Source organism: Pan paniscus, chromosome 18 (assembly GCF_029289425.2).
Source record: "Pan paniscus chromosome 18, NHGRI_mPanPan1-v2.0_pri, whole genome shotgun sequence".
Lineage (NCBI taxonomy): Eukaryota > Metazoa > Chordata > Mammalia > Primates > Hominidae > Pan > Pan paniscus.
This window is the reverse complement of record NC_073267.2, coordinates 47,129,463-47,153,731: the sequence shown is the minus strand read 5'-3', so window position 1 is coordinate 47,153,731 and position 24,269 is coordinate 47,129,463.

Below are 24,269 nucleotides of genomic sequence, written 5' to 3'. Positions count from 1 at the left end.
TCCATTCCATTTCATTCCAATCCATTCGGTTTCATTCCATTCCATTCCATTCCATGCCATTCGGTTGCTTCCATTCCAATCCAGAACATTCCATTCCGTTCCATTCAATTCCGGTTCATTCCATTCCATTCCATTCCATTCCATTCGAGTTGATTCCATTCCATTCCATTCTATTCCATTCCATTCCTTTCCATTCCATTCCATTCCATTCTATTCGCGTTGATTCCATTCCATCCCTTTCCATTCCATTCCATCCTATTCCATTCCATTCCATTCCATTCCATTCCATTCGGGTTGATTCCATTGCATTCCATTCCATTCCATTCTATTCCATTCCATTCGGGTTCATTCCATTCCATTCCGTTCCATTCGATTCCATTCCATTCCATTCCATTCGGGATGCTTCCATTCCAGTCAAGAACATTCCATTCCATTCCATTCCATTCCATTCCGGTTGATTCCATTGCATTCCATTCCATTCCATTTCATTCCATTGGGGTTGATTCCATTCCATTACATTCCATTACATTCCATTCTGGTTGATCCTATTCGATTCCATTAGCTTCAATTCCATTCCATTCCATTCCATTCGAGTTGCTTCCATTCCATTCCAGAACATTCCATTCCATTCCTTTCCATTCTTTCCATTCCATTCTATTCGGGTTCATTCCATTCCATTCCATTCCATTCCGTTCCATTCTGGTAGAATCCATTCCGTTCCATTCCAATCCATTCCATTCCATTCCGATTGATTCCATGCCATTCCTTTCCATTCCATTCCGTTCCATTCCATTCCATTCCGATTAATTCCATGCCATTCCATTGCATTCCATTCCATTCCACTCCATTCCTCTGTGGTTGATTCCATTCCATTCCATTCCATTCCATTCCATTCCATTCCTTTCCAATCCGTTTCATTCCATTCCATTCAATTTCAATCCATTCGTGTTGATTCCATTCCATTCCATTCCATTCCATTCCATTAGGGTTGATGCCATTCCATTCCATTCAACACCATTCTATTCCATTTGGGTTGATTCCATTCCATTCCATTCCATTACATTCCATTACATTACATTCGGGTTAATTCCATTCCATTCCATTCCATTCGATTCCATTTCATTCCATTCCATTCGGGATGCTTCCATTCCAGTCAAGAACATTCCATTCCATTCCATTCCATTCCTATGCATTCCTTTCCATTCCGGTTTATCCCTTTACATTCCATTCCATTCCTTTCGTTTTGATTCCATTCCATTCCATTCCATTCCATTCCATTCGGTTTGATTCCATTCCATTCCATTACATCGCTTTCCATTCCATTCCATTTCATTCCTTTCGGGTTGATTCCATTCCATTCCACTCCATTCCATTCTGGTCGATTCCATTCCATTCCATTCCCTTCATTTCCATTCCATTCCATTCCATTCTGGTTGCTTCCATTCCGATCCAGAACATTCCATTCCATTCCTTTCCATTACATTCCATTCCGTTCCATTCGGGTTCATTCCATTCAATTCCATTCCATTCCATTCCATTCCATTCCATTCCATTCCATTCCATTCCACTCGGGATGTTTCCATTCCATTTCATTCTATTCCATTCCATTCCATTCCAATCCATTCCATTCTGGATGATTACATTCCATTCCATTCGTGTTGATACCATTCCATTCCACGCCATTCCATTCCATTCCTTTAGGGTTGTTGCCGTTCAATTCCATTCCATACCATTCCATTATATTTGGGTTGATTCCATTCCATTCCATTCCATTACATTCGGGTTAATTCCATTCCATTCCTTCCCATTCGATTCCATTCCATTCCATTCCATTCGGGATGCTTCCATTCCAGTCAAGAACATTCCATTACATAACATTCCATTCCATTCCATTCCGGTTGATTCCATTGCATTCCATTCCATTCCATTTCATTCCATTCGGGTTGATTCCATTCCATTCCATTCCATTACATTCCATTCTGGTTGATCCTATTCGATTCCATTCGCTTCAATTCCATTCCATTCCATTCCATTCGAGTTGCTTCCATTCCAATCCAGAACATTCCATTCCATTCCTTTCCATTCTTTCCATTCCATTCTATTCGGGTTCATTCCATTCCATTCCATTCCATTCCGTTCCATTCTGGTAGAATCCATTCCGTTCCATTCCAATCCATTCCATTTCATTCCGATTGATTCCATGCCATTCCTTTCCATTCCATTCCATTCCGTTCCATTCCATTCCATTCCGATTAATTCCATTCCATTCCATTGCATTCCATTCCATTCCACTCCATTCCTCTGTGGTTGATTGCATTCCATTCCATTCCATTCCATTCCATTCCATTCCTTTCCAATCCGTTTCATTCCATTCCATTCAATTTCAATCCATTCGGGTTGATTCCATTCCATTCCATTCCTTTCCATTATATTCCATTGCATTCCATTCCATTCGGGTTCATTCCATTCCATTCCATTCCATTCCATTCCATTCCATTCCATTCCCTTCGTGTTGAATCCATTCCATTCCCTTCCATTCCATCCCATTCCATTCTATTCCATTCCATTCCGATACATTCCATTCCATTCCCTTCCATTCGTGTTGATTCCATTCCATGCCATGCCATTCCATTCCATTCCGGTTGATTCCATTCCATTCCATTCCATTCCATTCCATTCCATTCCATTCCATTCCATTTCATTTCCTTCGTGTTGATTCCATTCCATTCCATTCCATTCCGTTCCCTTCCATTCCATTCCATTAGAGTTGATTCCATTCCATTCCATTCAATTCCATTCCATTCCATTTCATTCCATTCTCGATGATTCCATTCCATTCCATTCCATTCCATTCGGGTTGATTCCATTCCATTTCATTCCATTAGATTCCATTCCTTTCCATTCCATTCGTGTTAATTCCATGCCATTCCACTCCATTCCATTGCCTTCCATTCCATTCCATTCCATTCGGGTTGCTTCTATTCCATTCCAGAACATTCCATTCCATTCCATTCCGATTGATTCCATTCCATTCCATTGCATTCCATTCCATTCCACTCCATTCCATTGTGGTTGATTCCTTTCCATTCCATTCCATTCCATTCCTTTCCATTCCGTTTCATTCCATTCCATTCAATTTCATTCCATTCGGGTTGAATCCATTCCATTCCATTCCTTTCCATTATATTCCATTCCATTCCATTCCATTCGGGTTCATTCCATTCCATTCCATTCCATTCCATTCCCTTTGGGTTGAATAAATTCCATTCCCTTCCATTCCATTCCATTCCATTCGGGTTGATTCCATTCCATTCCATTCCATTCCATTCCATTCCATTCCATTCCGGTTGATTCCATTCCATTTCTTTCCATTCCATTCTATTCCATTCCATTCCATTCTGGTTTATTCCATTCCATTCCATTCCATTCCATTCCATTCCATTCCATTCCATTCCATTCCATTCTATTCCATTCTATCCCATTCCATTCCATTCCATTCGGGATGATTCCATTCCATTCCATTCCATACCTTTCCATTGCTGTTTATTCCATTCTATTCCATTCCATTCCATTCCACTCCATTCCATTCCATTCCGTTTGTGTTGATTCCATTCCGTTCCAATCCATACCATTCCATTCCATTCCATTCCGGTTAATTCCATTCCATTCCATTTCATTCAATTCCATTCTGGTTGATTCCATTCCATTTCTTCCTATTCCATTCCATTCCATTCTATTCCATTCCATTCGATTCTATTCGCGTTGATTCCATTCCATCCCATTCCATTCCATTCCATCCCATTCCATTCCATTCCATTCGGGTTGATTCCATTGCATTCCATTCCATTCCATACCATTTGCGTGGATTCCATTCCATTCCATTCAATTCCATTGCATTCCATTCCATTCGGGTTGATTCCTTTCCATTCCATTCCATTGCATTCCATTCCATACCATTCCATTCCATTCCACTCAGGTTGATTCCATTCCATTTCTTTCCATTCCATTCCATTCCATTCCATTCCATTCGGGTTTATTCCATTCCATTCCATTCCATTCCATTCCATTCCGTTCCATTCCATTCCATTCTATGCCATTCCAATCCATTCCATTCCGTTTGATTCCATTCCATTCCATTCCATACCATTCCATTCCTGTTGATTCCTTTCAATTCCACTCCATTCCATTCCATTACGTTTGGGTTGATTCCATTCCGTTCCAATCCATACCATTCCATTCCATTCGAGTTGATTCCATTCCATTCCATTCCATTCCATTTCATTGCATTCTGTTTGATTCCATTCCATTCCATTCCATTCCATTCCATTCCATTCCATTCTGGTTGATTCCATTCCATTCCATTCCATTCCATTTCATTACATTCCATTCGGGTTGATTCCATTCCATTCCATTCTATTCCATTCCATTCCATTCAATTCGCTTTGATTCCATTCCATTCGATTCCATTCCATTCGGATTGACTCCATTCCATTCCATTTCATTCCATTCTATTCCATTCCATTGCTTTCCATTTCATTCCATTCGGGTAGATTCCGTTCTATTCCATTCCTATCCATACCATTCCATACCGGTTCATTCCATTCCATTCCATTCCATTCCATTCCATTCCATTCCATTCCATCCCATTCCATTTGGGTTGATTCCATTCCATTCCATTCCATTCCATTTCATTCCAATCCATTCGGTTTCATTCCATTCCATTCCATTCCATGCCATTCGGTTGCTTCCATTCCAATCCAGAACATTCCATTCCGTTCCATTCAATTCCGGTTCATTCCATTCCATTCCATTCCATTCCATTCTATTCCATTCTGTTTAATTCCATTCCATTCCATTCCATTCCATTCGAGTTGATTCCATTCCATTCCATTCTATTCCATTCCATTCCATTCTATTCCATTCCATTCCATTCTATTCGCGTTGATTCCATTCCATCCCTTTCCATTCCATTCCATCCCATTCCATTCCATTCCATTCGGGTTGATTCCATTGCATTCCATTCCATTCCATTCTATTCCATTCCATTCGGGTTCATTCCATTCCATTCCGTTCCATTCGATTCCATTCCATTCCATTCCATTCCATTCGGGATGCTTCCATTCCAGTCAAGAACATTCCATTCCATTCCATTCCATTCCGGTTGATTCCATTGCATTCCATTCCATTCCATTTCATTCCATTCGCGTTGATTCCATTCCATTACATTCCATTACATTCCATTCTGGTTGATCCTATTCGATTCCATTCGCTTCAATTCCATTCCATTCCATTCCATTCGAGTTGCTTCCATTCCATTCCAGAACATTCCATTCCATTCCTTTCCATTCTTTCCATTCCATTCTATTCGGGTTCATTCCATTCCATTCCATTCCATTCCGTTCCATTCTGGTAGAATCCATTCCGTTCCATTCCAATCCATTCCATTCCATTCCGATTGATTCCATGCCATTCCTTTCCATGCCATTCCGTTCCATTCCATTCCATTCCGATTAATTCCATGCCATTCCATTGCATTCCATTCCATTCCACTCCATTCCTCTGTGGTTGATTCCATTCCATTCCATTCCATTCCATTCCATTCCATTCCATTCCATTCCTTTCCAATCCGTTTCATTCCATTCCATTCAATTTCAATCCATTCGGGTTGATTCTATTCCATTCCATTCCATTCCATTAGGGTTGATGCCATTCCATTCCATTCAACACCATTCTATTCCATTTGGGTTGATTCCATTCCATTCCATTCCATTCCATTACATTACATTCGGGTTAATTCCATTCCATTCCATTCCATTCGATTCCATTTCATTCCATTCCATTCCACTCCATTCCATTGTGGTTGATTTCTTTCCATTCCATTCCATTCCATTCCTTTCCATTCCGTTTCACTCCATTCCGTTCAATTTCATTCCTTTCGGGTTGAATCCATTCCATTCCATTCCTTTCCATTATATTCCATTCCATTCCATTCCATTCGGGTTCATTCCATTCCATTCCATTCCATTCCATTCCATTCCATTCCATTCCCTTCGGGTTGAATAAATTCCATTCCCTTCCATTCCATTCCATTCCATTCGGGTTGATTCCATTCCATTCCATTCCATTCCATTCCATTCCATTCCATTCCGGTTGATTCCATTCCATTTCTTTCCAATCCATTCCATTCCATTCCATTCCATTCTGGTTTATTCCATTCCATTCCATTCCATTCCATTCCATTCCATTCCATTCCATTCTATTCCATTCTATCCCATTCCATTCCATTCCATTCCATTCCATTCGGGATGATTCCATGCCATTCCATTCCATACCTTTCCATTGCTGTTGATTCCATTCCATTCCATTCCATTCCATTCCACTCCATTCCATTCCATTCCGTTTGTGTTGATTCCATTCCGTTCCAATCCATACCATTCCATTCCATTCCATTCCGGTTAATTCCATTCCATTCCATTTCATTCAATTTCATTCTGGTTGATTACATTCCATTTCTTCCTATTCCTTTCCATTCCATTCTATTCCATTCCATTCCATTCTATTGGCGTTGATTCCATTCCATCCCATTCCATTCCATTCCATCCCATTCCATTCCATTCCATTCGGGTTGATTCCATTGCATTCCATTCCATTCCATACCATTTGCGTGGATTCCATTCCATTCCATTCAATTCCATTGCATTCCATTCCATTCGGGTTGATTCCTTTCCATTCCATTCCATTGCATTCCATTCCATACCATTCCATTCCATTCCACTCAGGTTGATTCCATTCCATTTCTTTCCATTCCATTCCATTCCATTCCATTCCATTCGGGTTTATTCCATTCCATTCCATTCCATTCCATTCCATTCCATTCCATTCCATTCCATTCCATTCCATTCTATGCCATTCCAATCCATTCCATTCCGTTTGATTCCATTCCATTCCATTCCATACCATTCCATTCCTGTTGATTCCTTTCAATTCCACTCCATTCCATTCCATTCCGTTTGGGTTGATTCCATTCCGTTCCAATCAATACCATTCCAATCCATTCGGGTTGATTCCATTCCATTCCATTCCATTCCATTTCATTGCATTCTGTTTGATTCCATTCCATTCCATTCCATTCCATTCCATTCCATTCTGGTTGATTCCATTCCATTCCATTCCATTCCATTTCATTACATTCCATTCGGGTTGATTCCATTCCATTCCATTCTATTCCATTCCATTCCATTCCATTCGCTTTGATTCCATTCCATTCGATTCCATTCCATTCGGATTGACTCCATTCCATTCCATTTCATTCCATTCTATTCCATTCCATTGCATTGCATTTCATTCCATTCGGGTAGATTCCGTTCTATTCCATTCCTATCCATACCATTCCATACCGGTTCATTCCATTCCATTCCATTCCATTCCATTCCATTCCATTCCATTCCATCCCATTCCATTTGGGTTGATTCCATTCCATTCCATTCCATTCCATTTCATTCCAATCCATTCGGTTTCATTCCATTCCATTCCATTCCATGCCATTCGGTTGCTTCCATTCCAATCCAGAACATTCCATTCCGTTCCATTCAATTCCGGTTCATTCCATTCCATTCCATTCCATTCCATTCGAGTTGATTCCATTCCATTCCATTCTATTCCATTCCATTCCTTTCCATTCCATTCCATTCCATTCTATTCGCGTTGATTCCATTCCATCCCTTTCCATTCCATTCCATCCTATTCCATTCCATTCCATTCCATTCCATTCCATTCGGGTTGATTCCATTGCATTCCATTCCATTCCATTCTATTCCATTCCATTCGGGTTCATTCCATTCCATTCCGTTCCATTCGATTCCATTCCATTCCATTCCATTCGGGATGCTTCCATTCCAGTCAAGAACATTCCATTCCATTCCATTCCATTCCATTCCGGTTGATTCCATTGCATTCCATTCCATTCCATTTCATTCCATTGGGGTTGATTCCATTCCATTACATTCCATTACATTCCATTCTGGTTGATCCTATTCGATTCCATTAGCTTCAATTCCATTCCATTCCATTCCATTCGAGTTGCTTCCATTCCATTCCAGAACATTCCATTCCATTCCTTTCCATTCTTTCCATTCCATTCTATTCGGGTTCATTCCATTCCATTCCATTCCATTCCGTTCCATTCTGGTAGAATCCATTCCGTTCCATTCCAATCCATTCCATTCCATTCCGATTGATTCCATGCCATTCCTTTCCATTCCATTCCGTTCCATTCCATTCCATTCCGATTAATTCCATGCCATTCCATTGCATTCCATTCCATTCCACTCCATTCCTCTGTGGTTGATTCCATTCCATTCCATTCCATTCCATTCCATTCCATTTCATTCCAATCCATTCGGTTTCATTCCATTCCATTCCATTCCATGCCATTCGGTTGCTTCCATTCCAATCCAGAACATTCCATTCCGTTCCATTCAATTCCGGTTCATTCCATTCCATTCCATTCCATTCCATTCGAGTTGATTCCATTCCATTCCATTCTATTCCATTCCATTCCTTTCCATTCCATTCCATTCCATTCTATTCGCGTTGATTCCATTCCATCCCTTTCCATTCCATTCCATCCTATTCCATTCCATTCCATTCCATTCCATTCCATTCGGGTTGATTCCATTGCATTCCATTCCATTCCATTCTATTCCATTCCATTCGGGTTCATTCCATTCCATTCCGTTCCATTCGATTCCATTCCATTCCATTCCATTCGGGATGCTTCCATTCCAGTCAAGAACATTCCATTCCATTCCATTCCATTCCATTCCGGTTGATTCCATTGCATTCCATTCCATTCCATTTCATTCCATTGGGGTTGATTCCATTCCATTACATTCCATTACATTCCATTCTGGTTGATCCTATTCGATTCCATTAGCTTCAATTCCATTCCATTCCATTCCATTCGAGTTGCTTCCATTCCATTCCAGAACATTCCATTCCATTCCTTTCCATTCTTTCCATTCCATTCTATTCGGGTTCATTCCATTCCATTCCATTCCATTCCGTTCCATTCTGGTAGAATCCATTCCGTTCCATTCCAATCCATTCCATTCCATTCCGATTGATTCCATGCCATTCCTTTCCATTCCATTCCGTTCCATTCCATTCCATTCCGATTAATTCCATGCCATTCCATTGCATTCCATTCCATTCCACTCCATTCCTCTGTGGTTGATTCCATTCCATTCCATTCCATTCCATTCCATTCCATTCCATTCCTTTCCAATCCGTTTCATTCCATTCCATTCAATTTCAATCCATTCGGGTTGATTCCATTCCATTCCATTCCATTCCATTCCATTAGGTTTGATGCCATTCCATTCCATTCAACACCATTCTATTCCATTTGGGTTGATTCCATTCCATTCCATTCCATTCCATTACATTACATTCGGGTTAATTCCATTCCATTCCATTCCATTCGATTCCATTTCATTCCATTCCATTCGGGATGCTTCCATTCCAGTCAAGAACATTCCATTCCATTCCATTCCATTCCTATCCATTCCTTTCCATTCCGGTTTATCCCTTTACATTCCATTCCATTCCTTTCGTTTTGATTCCATTCCATTCCATTCCATTCCATTCCATTCCATTCGGTTTGATTCCATTCCATTCCATTACATTGCTTTCCATTCCATTCCATTCGGGTTGATTCCATTCCATTCCACTCCATTCCATTCTGGTCGATTCCATTCCATTCCATTCCCTTCATTTCCATTCCATTCCATGCCATTCTGGTTGCTTCCATTCCGATCCAGAACATTCCATTCCATTCCTTTCCATTACATTCCATTCCGTTCCATTCGGGTTCATTCCATTCAATTCCATTCCATTCCATTCCATTCCATTCCATTCCATTCCATTCCATTCCACTCGGGATGTTTCCATTCCATTTCATTCTATTCCATTCCATTCCATTCCAATCCATTCCATTCTGGATGATTACATTCCATTCCATTCGTGTTGATACCATTCCATTCCACGCCATTCCATTCCATTCGTTTAGGGTTGTTGCCGTTCAATTCCATTCCATACCATTCCATTATATTTGGGTTGATTCCATTCCATTCCATTCCATTACATTCGGGTTAATTCCATTCCATTCCTTCCCATTCGATTCCATTCCATTCCATTCCATTCGGGATGCTTCCATTCCAGTCAAGAACATTCCATTACATAACATTCCATTCCATTCCATTCCGGTTGATTCCATTGCATTCCATTCCATTCCATTTCATTCCATTCGGGTTGATTCCATTCCATTCCATTACATTACATTCCATTCTGGTTGATCCTATTCGATTCCATTCGCTTCAATTCCATTCCATTCCATTCCATTCGAGTTGCTTCCATTCCAATCCAGAACATTCCATTCCATTCCTTTCCATTCTTTACATTCCATTCTATTCGGGTTCATTCCATTCCATTCCATTCCATTCCGTTCCATTCTGGTAGAATCCATTCTGTTCCATTCCAAACCATTCCATTTCATTCCGATTGATTCCATGCCATTCCTTTCCATTCCATTCCATTCCGTTCCATTCCATTCCATTCCGATTAATTCCATTCCATTCCATTGCATTCCATTCCATTCCACTCCATTCCTCTGTGGTTCATTGCATTCCATTCCATTCCATTCCATTCCATTCCATTCCTTTCCAATCCGTTTCATTCCATTCCATTCAATTTCAATCCATTCGGGTTGATTCCATTCCATTCCATTCCTTTCCATTATATTCCATTGCATTCCATTCCATTCGGGTTCATTCCATTCCATTCCATTCCATTCCATTCCATTCCCTTCGTGTTGAATCCATTCCGTTCCCTTCCATTCCATCCCATTCCATTCTATTCCATTCCATTCCGATACATTCCATTCCATTCCCTTCCATTCGTGTTGATTCCATTCCATGCCATGCCATTCCATTCCATTCCGGTTGATTCCAATCCATTCCATTCCATTCCATTCCATTCCATTCCATTCCATTCCATTTCATTTCCTTCGTGTTGATTCCATTCCATTCCATTCCATTCCGTTCCCTTCCATTCCATTCCATTAGAGTTGATTCCATTTCATTCCATTCTCGATGATTCCATTCCATTCCATTCCATTCCATTCGGGTTGATTCCATTCCATTTCATTCCATTAGATTCCATTCCTTTCCATTCCATTCGTGTTAATTCCATGCCATTCCACTCCATTCCATTGCCTTCCATTCCATTCCATTCCATTCGGGTTGCTTCTATTCCATTCCAGAACATTCCATTCCATTCCATTCCGATTGATTCCATTCCATTCCATTGCATTCCATTCCATTCCACTCCATTCCATTGTGGTTGATTCCTTTCCATTCCATTCCATTCCATTCCTTTCCATTCCGTTTCATTCCATTCCATTCAATTTCATTCCATTCGGGTTGTATCCATTCCATTCCATTCCTTTCCATTATATTCCATTCCATTCCATTCCATTCGGGTTCATTCCATTCCATTCCATTCCATTCCATTCCATTCCATTCCATTCCCATCGGTTTGAATAAATTCCATTCCCTTCCATTCCATTCCATTCCACTCGGGTTGATTCCATTCCATTCCACTCCATTCCATTCCATTCCATTCCATTCCTGTTGATTCCATTCCATTTCTTTCCATTCCATTCCATTCCATTCCATTCCATTCTGGTTTATTCCATTCCATTCCATTCCATTCCATTCCATTCTATTCCATTCTATCCCATTCCATTCCATTCGGGATGATTCCATTCCATTCCATTCCATACCTTTCCATTGCTGTTGATTCCATTCCATTCCATTCCATTCCATTCCACTCCATTCCATTCCATTCCGTTTGTGTTGATTCCATTCCGTTCCAATCCATACCATTCCATTCCATTCCATTCCGGTTAATTCCATTCCATTCCATTTCATTCAATTCCATTCTGGTTGATTCCATTCCATTTCTTCCTATTCCATTCCATTCCATTCTATTCCATTCCATTCCATTCTATTCGCGTTGATTCCATTCCATCCCATTCCATTCCATTCCATCCCATTCCATTCCATTCCATTCGGGTTGATTCCATTGCATTCCATTCCATTCCATACCATTTGCGTGGATTCCATTCCATTCCATTCAATTCCATTGCATTCCATTCCATTCGGGTTGATTCCTTTCCATTCCATTCCATTGCATTCCATTCCATACCTTTCCATTCCATTCCACTCAGGTTGATTCCATTCCATTTCTTTCCATTCCATTCCATTCCATTCCATTCCATTCCATTCGGGTTTATTCCATTCCATTCCATTCCATTCCATTCCATTCCGTTCCATTCCATTCCATTCTATGCCATTCCAATCCATTCCATTCCGTTTGATTCCATTCCATTCCATTCCATACCATTCCATTCCTGTTGATTCCTTTCAATTCCACTCCATTCCATTCCATTCCGTTTGGGTTGATTCCATTCCGTTCCAATCCATACCATTCCATTCCATTCGGGTTGATTCCATTCCATTCCATTCCATTCCATTTCATTGCATTCTGTTTGATTCCATTCCATTCCATTCCATTCCATTCTGGTTGATTCCATTCCATTCCATTCCATTCCATTTCATTACATTCCATTCGGGTTGATTCCATTCCATTCCATTCTATTCCATTCCATTCCATTCAATTCGCTTTGATTCCATTCCATTCGATTCCATTCCATTCGGATTGACTCCATTCCATTCCATTTCATTCCATTCTATTCCATTCCATTGCATTCCATTTCATTCCATTCGGGTAGATTCCGTTCTATTCCATTCCTATCCATACCATTCCATAACGGTTCATTCCATTCCATTCCATTCCATTCCATTCCATTCCATTCCATCCCATTCCATTTGGGTTGATTCCATTCCATTCCATTCCATTCCATTTCATTCCAATCCATTCGGTTTCATTCCATTCCATTCCATTCCATGCCATTCGGTTGCTTCCATTCCAATCCAGAACATTCCATTCCGTTCCATTCAATTCCGGTTCATTCAATTCCATTCCATTCCATTCCATTCTATTCCATTCTGTTTAATGCCATTCCATTCCATTCCATTCCATTCCATTCGAGTTGATTCCATTCCATTCCATTCTATTCCATTCCATTCCATTCTATTCCATTCCATTCCATTCTATTCGCGTTGATTCCATTCCATCCCTTTCCATTCCATTCCATCCCATTCCATTCCATTCCATTCCATTCCATTCCATTCCATTCCATTCCATTCGGTTTGATTCCATTGCATTCCATTCCATTCCATTCGGGTTCATTCCATTCCATTCCGTTCCATTCGGGATGCTTCCATTCCAGTCAAGAACATTCCATTCCATTCCATTCCATTCCATTCCATTCCATTTCATTCCGGTTGATTCCATTGCATTCCATTCCATTCCATTTCATTCCATTCGGGTTGATTCCATTCCATTACATTCCATTACATTCCATTCTGGTTGATCCTATTCGATTCCATTCGCTTCAATTCCATTCCATTCCATTCCATTCGAGTTGCTTCCATTCCATTCCAGAACATTCCATTCCATTCCTTAACATTCTTTCCATTCCATTCTATTCGCGTTCATTCCATTCCATTCCATTCCATTCCGTTCCATTCTGGGAGAATCCATTCCGTTCCATTCCAATACATTCCATTCCATTCCGATTGATTCCATGCCATTCCTTTCCATTCCATTCCGTTCCATTCCATTCCATTCCGATTAATTCCATGCCATTCCATTGCATTCCATTCCATTCCACTCCATTCCTCTGTGGTTGATTCCATTCCATTCCATTCCATTCCATTCCTTTCCAATCCGTTTCATTCCATTCCATTCAATTTCAATCCATTCGGGTTGATTCCATTCCATTCCATTCCATTCCATTAGGGTTGATGCCATTCCATTCCATTCAACACCATTCTATTCCATTTGGGTTGATTCCATTCCATTCCATTCCATTCCATTCCATTACATTCGGGTTAATTCCATTCCATTCCATTCCATTCGATTCCATTTCATTCCATTCCATTCGGGATGCTTCCATTCCAGTCAAGAACATTCGATTCCATTCCATTCCATTCCTATCCATTCCTTTCCATTCCGGTTTATCCCTTTACATTCCATTCCATTCCTTTCGTTTTGATTCCATTCCATTCCATTCCATTCCATTCCATTCGGTTTGATTCCATTCCATTCCATTACATTGCTTTCCATTCCATTCCATTTCATTCCATTCGGGTTGATTCCATTCCATTCCACTCCATTCCATTCTGGTCGATTCCATTCCATTCCATTCCCTTCATTTCCATTCCATTCCATTCCATTCTGGTTGCTTCCATTCCGATCCAGAACATTCCATTCCATTCCTTTCCATTACATTCCATTCCGTTCCATTCGTGTTCATTCCATTCCATTCCATTCCATTCCATTCCACTCGGGATGTTTCCATTCCATTTCATTCTCTTTCATTCCATTCCATTCCAATCCATTCCATTCTGGATGATTACATTCCATTCCATTCGTGTTGATACCATTCCATTCCACGCCATTCCATTCCATTCCTTTAGGGTTGTTGCCGTTCAATTCCATTCCATACCATTCCATTATATTTGGGTTGATTCCATTCCATTCCATTCCATTACATTCGGGTTAATTCCATTCCATTCCTTCCCATTCGATTCCATTCCATTCCATTCCATTCGGGATGCTTCCATTCCAGTCAAGAACATTCCATTCCATTCCATTCCATTCCATTCCATTCCGGTTGATTCCATTGCATTCCATTCCATTCCATTTCATTCCATTCGGGTTGATTCCATTCCATTACATTCCATTACATTCCATTCTGGTTGATCCTATTCGATTCCATTCGCTTCAATTCCATTCCATTCCATTCCATTCGAGTTGCTTCCATTCCATTCCAGAACATTCCATTCCATTCCTTTCCATTCTTTCCATTCCATTCTATTCGGGTTCATTCCATTCCATTCCATTCCATTCCGTTCCATTCTGGTAGAATCCATTCCGTTCCATTCCAATCCATTCCATTCCATTCCGATTGATTCCATGCCATTCCTTTCCATTCCATTCCGTTCCATTCCATTCCATTCCGATTAATTCCATGCCATTCCATTGCATTCCATTCCATTCCACTCCATTCCTCTGTGGTTGATTCCATTCCATTCCATTCCATTCCATTCCTTTCCAATCCGTTTCATTCCATTCCATTCAATTTCAATCCATTCGGGTTGATTCCATTCCATTCCATTCCATTCCATTAGGGTTGATGCCATTCCATTCCATTCAACACCATTCTATTCCATTTGGGTTGATTCCATTCCATTCCATTCCATTACATTCGGGTTAATTCCATTCCATTCCATTCCATTCCATTCCATTTCATTCCATTCCATTCGGGATGCTTCCATTCCAGTCAAGAACATTCCATTCCATTCCATTCCATTCCTATCCATTCCTTTCCATTCCGGTTTATCCCTTTACATTCCATTCCATTCCTTTCGTTTTGATTCCATTCCATTGCATTCCATTCCATTCCATTCGGTTTGATTCCATTCCATTCGATTACATTGCTTTCCATTCCATTCCATTTCATTCCATTCGGGTTGATTCCATTCCATTCCACTCCATTCCATTCTGGTCGATTCCATTCCATTCCATTCCCTTCATTTCCATTCCATTCCATTCCATTCTGGTTGCTTCCATTCCGATCCAGAACATTCCATTCCATTCCTTTCCATTACATTCCATTCCGTTCCATTCGGGTTCATTCCATTCAATTCCATTCCATTCCATTCCATTCCATTCCATTCCACTCGGGATGTTTCCATTCCATTTCATTCTATTCCATTCCATTCCATTCCAATCCATTCCATTCTGGATGATTACATTCCATTCCATTCGTGTTGACACCATTCCATTCCACGCCATTCCATTCCATTCCTTTAGGGTTGTTGCCGTTCAATTCCATTCCATACCATTCCATTATATTTGGGTTGATTCCATTCCATTCCATTCCATTACATTCGGGTTAATTCCATTCCATTCCTTCCCATTCGATTCCATTCCATTCCATTCCATTCGGGATGCTTCCATTCCAGTCAAGAACATTCCATTACATAACATTCCATTCCATTCCATTCCGGTTGATTCCATTGCATTCCATTCCATTCCATTTCATTCCATTCGGGTTGATTCCATTCCATTCCATTCCATTACATTACATTCTGGTTGATCCTATTCGATTCCATTCGCTTCAATTCCATTTCATTCCATTCCATTCGAGTTGCTTCCATTCCAATCCAGAACATTCCATTCCATTCCTTTCCATTCTTTCCATTCCATTCTATTCGGGTTCATTCCATTCCATTCCATTCCATTCCGTTCCATTCTGGTAGAATCCATTCCGTTCCATTCCAATCCATTCCATTTCATTCCGATTGATTCCATGCCATTCCTTTCCATTCCATTCCATTCCGTTCCATTCCATTCCATTCCGATTAATTCCATTCCATTCCATTGCATTCCATTCCATTCCACTCCATTCCTCTGTGGTTGATTGCATTCCATTCCATTCCATTCCATTCCATTCCATTCCATTCCATTCCATTCCTTTCCAATCCGTTTCATTCCATTCCATTCAATTTCAATCCATTCGGGTTGATTCCATTCCATTCCATTCCTTTACATTATATTCCATTGCATTCCATTCCATTCGGGTTCATTCCATTCCATTCCATTCCATTCCATTCCATTCCATTCCATTCCCTTCGTGTTGAATCCATTCCATTCCCTTCCATTCCATCCCATTCCATTCTATTCCATTCCATTCCGATACATTCCATTCCATTCCCTTCCATTCGTGTTGATTCCATTCCATGCCATGCCATTCCATTCCATTCCGGTTGATTCCATTCCATTCCATTCCATTCCATTCCATTCCATTCCATTTCATTTCCTTCGTGTTGATTCCATTCCATTCCATTCCATTCCGTTCCCTTCCATTCCATTCCATTAGAGTTGATTCCATTCCATTCCATTCAATTCCATTCCATTCCATTTCATTCCATTCTCGATGATTCCATTCCATTCCATTCCATTCCATTCGGGTTGATTCCATTCCATTTCATTCCATCAGATTCCATTCCTTTCCATTCCATTCGTGTTAATTCCATGCCATTCCACTCCATTCCATTGCCTTCCATTCCATTCCATTCCATTCGGGTTGCTTCTATTCCATTCCAGAACATTCCATTCCATTCCATTCCGATTGATTCCATTCCATTCCATTGCATTCCATTCCATTCCACTCCATTCCATTGTGGTTGATTCCTTTCCATTCCATTCCATTCCTTTCCATTCCGTTTCATTCCATTCCATTCAATTTCATTCCATTCGGGTTGAATCCATTCCATTCCATTCCTTTCCATTATATTCCATTCCATTCCATTCCATTCGGGTTCATTCCATTCCATTCCATTCCATTCCATTCCATTCCATTCCCTTCGGGTTGAATAAATTCCATTCCCTTCCATTCCATTCCATTCCATTCGGGTTGATTCCATTCCATTCCATTCCATTCCATTCCATTCCATTCCACTCCGGTTGATTCCATTCCATTTCTTTCCATTCCATTCCATTCCATTCCATTCCATTCCGGTTTATTCCATTCCATTCCATTCCATTCCATTCCATTCCATTCCATTCCATTCCATTCCATTCCATTCTATTCCATTCTATCCCATTCCATTCCATTCCATTCGGGATGATTCCATTCCATTCCATTCCATACCTTTCCATTGCTGTTGATTCCATTCCATTCCATTCCATTCCATTCCACTCCATTCCATTCCATTCCATACCTTTCCATTGCTTTTGATTCCATTCCATTCCATTCCATTCCATTCCACTCCATTCCATTCCATTCCGTTTGTGTTGATTCCATTCCGTTCCAATCCATACCATTCCATTCCATTCCATTCCGGTTAATTCCATTCCATTCCATTTCATTCAATTCCATTCTGGTTGATTCCATTCAATTTCTTCCTATTCCATTCCATTCCATTCTATTCCATTCCATTCCATTCTATTCGCGTTGATTCCATTCCATCCCATTCCATTCCATTCCATCCCATTCCATTCCATTCCATTCGGGTTGATTCCATTGCATTCCATTCCATTCCATACCATTTGCGTGGATTCCATTCCATTCCATTCAATTCTATTGCATTCCATTCCATTCGGGTTGATTCCTTTCCATTCCATTCCATTGCATTCCATTCCATACCATTCCATTCCATTCCACTCAGGTTGATTCCATTCCATTTCTTTCCATTCCATTCCATTCCATTCCATTCCATTCCATTCGGGTTTATTCCATTCCATTCCATTCCATTCCATTCCATTCCATTCCATTCCATTCCATGCCATTCCAATCCATTCCATTCCGTTTGATTCCATTCCATTCCATTCCATACCATTCCATTCCTGTTGATTCCTTTCAATTCCACTCCATTCCATTCCATTCCGTTTGGGTTGATTCCATTCCGTCCAATCCAAACCATTCCATTCCATTCGGGTTGATTCCATTCCATTCCATTCCATTCCATTTCATTGCATTCTGTTTGATTCCATTCCATTCCATTCCATTCCATTCCATTCCATTCCATTCCATTCCATTCTGGTTGATTCCATTCCATTCCATTCCATTCCATTTCATTACATTCCATTCGGGTTGATTCCATTCCATTCCATTCTATTCCATTCCATTCCATTCAATTCGCTTTGATTCCATTCCATTCGATTCCATTCCATTCGGATTGACTCCATTCCATTCCATTTCATTCCATTCTATTCCATTCCATTGCATTCCATTTCATTCCATTCGGGTAGATTCCGTTCTATTCCATTCCTATCCATACCATTCCATACCGGTTCATTCCATTCCATTCCATTCCATTCCATTCCATTCCATTCCATCCCATCCCATTCCATTTGGGTTGATTCCATTCCATTCCATTCCAATCCATTTCATTCCAATCCATTCGGTTTCATTCCATTCCATTCCATTCCATGCCATTCGGTTGCTTCCATTCCAATCCAGAACATTCCATTCCGTTCCATTCAATTACGGTTCATTCCATTCCATTCCATACCATTCGAGTTGATTCCATTCCATTCCATTCTATTCCATTCCATTCCATTCTATTCCATTCCATTCCATTCTATTCGCGTTGATTCCATTCCATCCCTTTCCATTCCATTCCATCCCATTCCATTCCATTCCATTCCATTCCATTCCATTTGGGTTGATTCCATTGCATTCCATTCCATTCCATTTCATTCCATTCGGGTTGATTCCATTCCATTACATTCCATTACATTCCATTCTGGTTGATCCTATTCGATTCCATTCCCTTCAATTCCATTCCATTCCATTCCATTCGAGTTGCTTCCATTCCAGTCAAGAACATTCCATTCCATTCCATTCCATTCCATTCCATTCCGGTTGATTCCATTGCATTCCATTCCATTCGGGATGCTTCCATTCCAGTCAAGAACATTCCATTCCATTCCATTCCATTCCATTCCGGTTGATTCCATTGCATTACATTCCATTCCATTTCATTCCATTCGGGTTGATTCCATTCCATTACATTCCATTACATTCCATTCTGGTTGATCCTATTCGATTCCATTCGCTTCAATTCCATTCCATTCCATTCCATTCGAGTTGCTTCCATTCCATTCCAGAACATTCCATTCCATTCCTTTCCATTCTTTCCATTCCATTCTATTCGGGTTCATTCCATTCCATTCCATTCCATTCCGTTCCATTCTGGTAGAATCCATTCCGTTCCATTCCAATCCATTCCATTCCATTCCGATTGATTCCATGCCATTCCTTTCCATTCCATTCCGTTCCATTCCATTCCATTCCGATTAATTCCATGCCATTCCATTGCATTCCATTCCATTCCACTCCATTCATCTGTGGTTGATTCCATTCCATTCCATTCCATTCCATTCCATTCCATTCCTTTCCAATCCGTTTCATTCCATTCCATTCAATTTCAATCCATTCGGGTTGATTCCATTCCATTCCATTCCATTCCATTAGGGTTGATGCCATTCCATTCCATTCAACACCGTTCTATTCCATTTGGGTTGATTCCATTCCATTCCATTCCATTCCATTACATTACATTCGGGTTAATTCCATTCCATTCCATTCCATTCGATTCCATTTCATTCCATTCCATTCGGGATGCTTCCATTCCAGTCAAGAACATTCCATTCCATTCCATTCCATTCCTATCCATTCCTTTCCATTCCGGTTTATCCCTTTACATTCCATTCCATTCCTTTCGTTTTGATTCCATTCCATTCCATTCCATTCCATTCCATTCGGTTTGATTCCATTCCATTCCATTACATTGCTTTCCATTCCATTCCATTTCATTCCATTCGGGTTGATTCCATTCCATTCCACTCCATTCCATTCTGGTCGATTCCATTCCATTCCATTCCCTTCATTTCCATTCCATTCCATTCTGGTTGCTTCCATTCCGATCCAGAACATTCCATTCCATTCCTTTCCATTACATTCCATTCCGTTCCATTCGGGTTCATTCCATTCCATTCCATTCCATTCCATTCCATTCCATTCCACTCGGGATGTTTCCATTCCATTTCATTCTATTCCATTCCATTCCATTCCAATCCATTCCATTCTGGATGATTACATTCCATTCCATTCGTGTTGATACCATTCCATTCCACGCCATTCCATTCCATTCCTTTAGGGTTGTTGCCGTTCAATTCCATTCCATACCATTCCATTATATTTGGGTTGATTCCATTCCATTCCATTCCATTACATTCGGGTTAATTCCATTCCATTCCTTCCCATTCGATTCCATTCCATTCCATTCCATTCGGGATGCTTCCATTCCAGTCAAGAACATTCCATTACATTACATTCCATTCCATTCCATTCCGGTTGATTCCATTGCATTCCATTCCATTCCATTTCATTCCATTCGGGTTGATTCCATTCCATTCCATTCCATTACATTACATTCTGGTTGATCCTATTCGATTCCATTCGCTTCAATTCCATTTCATTCCATTCCATTCGAGTTGCTTCCATTCCAATCCAGAACATTCCATTCCATTCCTTTCCATTCTTTCCATTCCATTCTATTCGGGTTCATTCCATTCCATTCCATTCCATTCCGTTCCATTCTGGTAGAATCCATTCCGTTCCATTCCAATCCATTCCATTTCATTCCGATTGATTCCATGCCATTCCTTTCCATTCCATTCCGTTCCGTTCCATTCCATTCCGATTAATTCCATTCCATTCCATTGCATTCCATTCCATTCCACTCCATTCCTCTGTGGTTGATTGCATTCCATTCCATTCCATTCCATTCCATTACATTCCATTCCATTCCTTTCCAATCCGTTTCATTCCATTCCATTCAATTTCAATCCATTCGGGTTGATTCCATTCCATTCCATTCCTTTACATTATATTCCATTGCATTCCATTCCATTCGGGTTCATTCCATTCCATTCCATTCCATTCCATTCCATTCCACTCCATTCGTGTTGAATCCATTCCATTCCCTTCCATTCCATCCCATTCCATTCTATTCCATTCCATTCCGATACATTCCATTCCATTCCCTTCCATTCGTGTTGATTCCATTCCATGCCATGCCATTCCATTCCATTCCGGTTGATTCCATTCCATTGCATTCCATTCCATTCCATTCCATTCCATTTCATTTCCTTCGTGTTGATTCCATTCCATTCCATTCCATTCCGTTCCCTTCCATTTCATTCCATTCTCGATGATTCCATTCCATTCCATTCCATTCCATTCGGGTTGATTCCATTCCATTTCATTCCATCAGATTCCATTCCTTTCCATTCCATTCGTGTTAATTCCATGCCATTCCACTCCATTCCATTGCCTTCCATTCCATTCCATTCCATTCGGGTTGCTTCTATTCCATTCCAGAACATTCCATTCCATTCCATTCTGATTGATTCCATTCCATTCCATTGCATTCCATTCCATTCCACTCCATTCCATTGTGGTTGATTCCTTTCCATTCCATTCCACTCCTTTCCATTCCGTTTCATTCCATTCCATTCAATTTCATTCCATTCGGGTTGAATCCATTCCATTCCATTCCTTTCCATTATATTCCATTCCATTCCATTCCATTCGGGTTCATTCCATTCCATTCCATTCCATTCCATTCCATTCCCTTCGGGTTGAATAAATTCCATTCCCTTCCATTCCATTCCATTCCATTCGGGTTGATTCCATTCCATTCCATTCCATTCCATTCCATTCCATTCCACTCCGGTTGATTCCATTCCATTTCTTTCCATTCCATTCCATTCCATTCCATTCCATTCTGGTTTATTCCATTCCATTCCATTCCATTCCATTCCATTCCATTCCATTCCATTCTATTCCATTCTATCCCATTCCATTCCATTCCATTCGGGATGATTCCATTCCATTCCATTCCATACCTTTCCATTGCTGTTGATTCCATTCCATTCCATTCCATTCCATTCCACTCCATTCCATTCCATTCCGTTTGTGTTGATTCCATTCCGTTCCAATCCATACCATTCCATTCCATTCCATTCCGGTTAATTCCATTCCATTCCATTTCATTCAATTCCATTCTGGTTGATTCCATTCCATTTCTTCCTATTCCATTCCATTCCATTCTATTCCATTCCATTCCATTCTATTCGCGTTGATTCCATTCCATCCCATTCCATTCCATTCCATCCCATTCCATTCCATTCCATTCGGGTTGATTCCACTGCATTCCATTCCATTCCATACCATTTGCGGGGATTCCATTCCATTCCATTCAATTCCATTGCATTCCATTCCATTCGGGTTGATTCCTTTCCATTCCATTCCATTGCATTCCATTCCATACCATTCCATTCCATTCCACTCAGGTTGATTCCATTCCATTTCTTTCCATTCCATTCCATTCCATTCCATTCCATTCGGGTTTATTCCATTCCATTCCATTCCATTCCATTCCATTCCATTCCATTCCATTCCGTTCCATTCCATTCCATTCTATGCCATTCCAATCCATTCCATTCCGTTTGATTCCATTCCATTCCATTCCATACCATTCCATTCCTGTTGATTCCTTTCAATTCCACTCCATTCCATTCCATTCCGTTTGGGTTGATTCCATTCCGTTCCAATCCGTACCATTCCATTCCATTCGGGTTGATTCCATTCCATTCCATTCCATTCCATTCCATTTCATTGCATTCTGTTTGATTCCATTCCATTCCATTCCATTCCATTCTGGTTGATTCCATTCCATTCCATTCCATTCCATTTCATTACATTCCATTCGGGTTGATTCCATTCCATTCCATTCTATTCCATTCCATTCCATTCAATTCGCTTTGATTCCATTCCATTCGATTCCATTCCATTCGGATTGACTCCATTCCATTCCATTTCATTCCATTCTATTCCATTCCATTGCATTCCATTTCATTCCATTCGGGTAGATTACGTTCTATTCCATTCCTATCCATACCATTCCATACCGGTTCATTCCATTCCATTCCATTCCATTCCATTCCATCCCATCCCATTCCATTTGGGTTGATTCCATTCCATTCCATTCCATTCCATTTCATTCCAATCCATTCGGTTTCATTCCATTCCATTCCATTCCATGCCATTCGGTTGCTTCCATTCCAATCCAGAACATTCCATTCCGTTCCATTCAATTCCGGTTCATTCCATTCCATTCCATTCCATTCCGTTCCATTCTATTCCATTCTGTTTAATTCCATTCCATTCCATTCCATTCCATTCGAGTTGATTCCATTCCATTCCATTCTATTCCATTCCATTCCATTCTATTCCATTCCATTCCATTCTATTCGCGTTGATTCCATTCCATCCCTTTCCATTCCATTCCATCCCATTCCATTCCATTCCATTCCATTCCATTCCATTTGGGTTGATTCCATTGCATTCCATTCCATTCCATTTCATTCCATTCTGGTTGATTCCATTCCATTACATTCCATTACATTCCATTCTGGTTGATCCTATTCGATTCCATTCG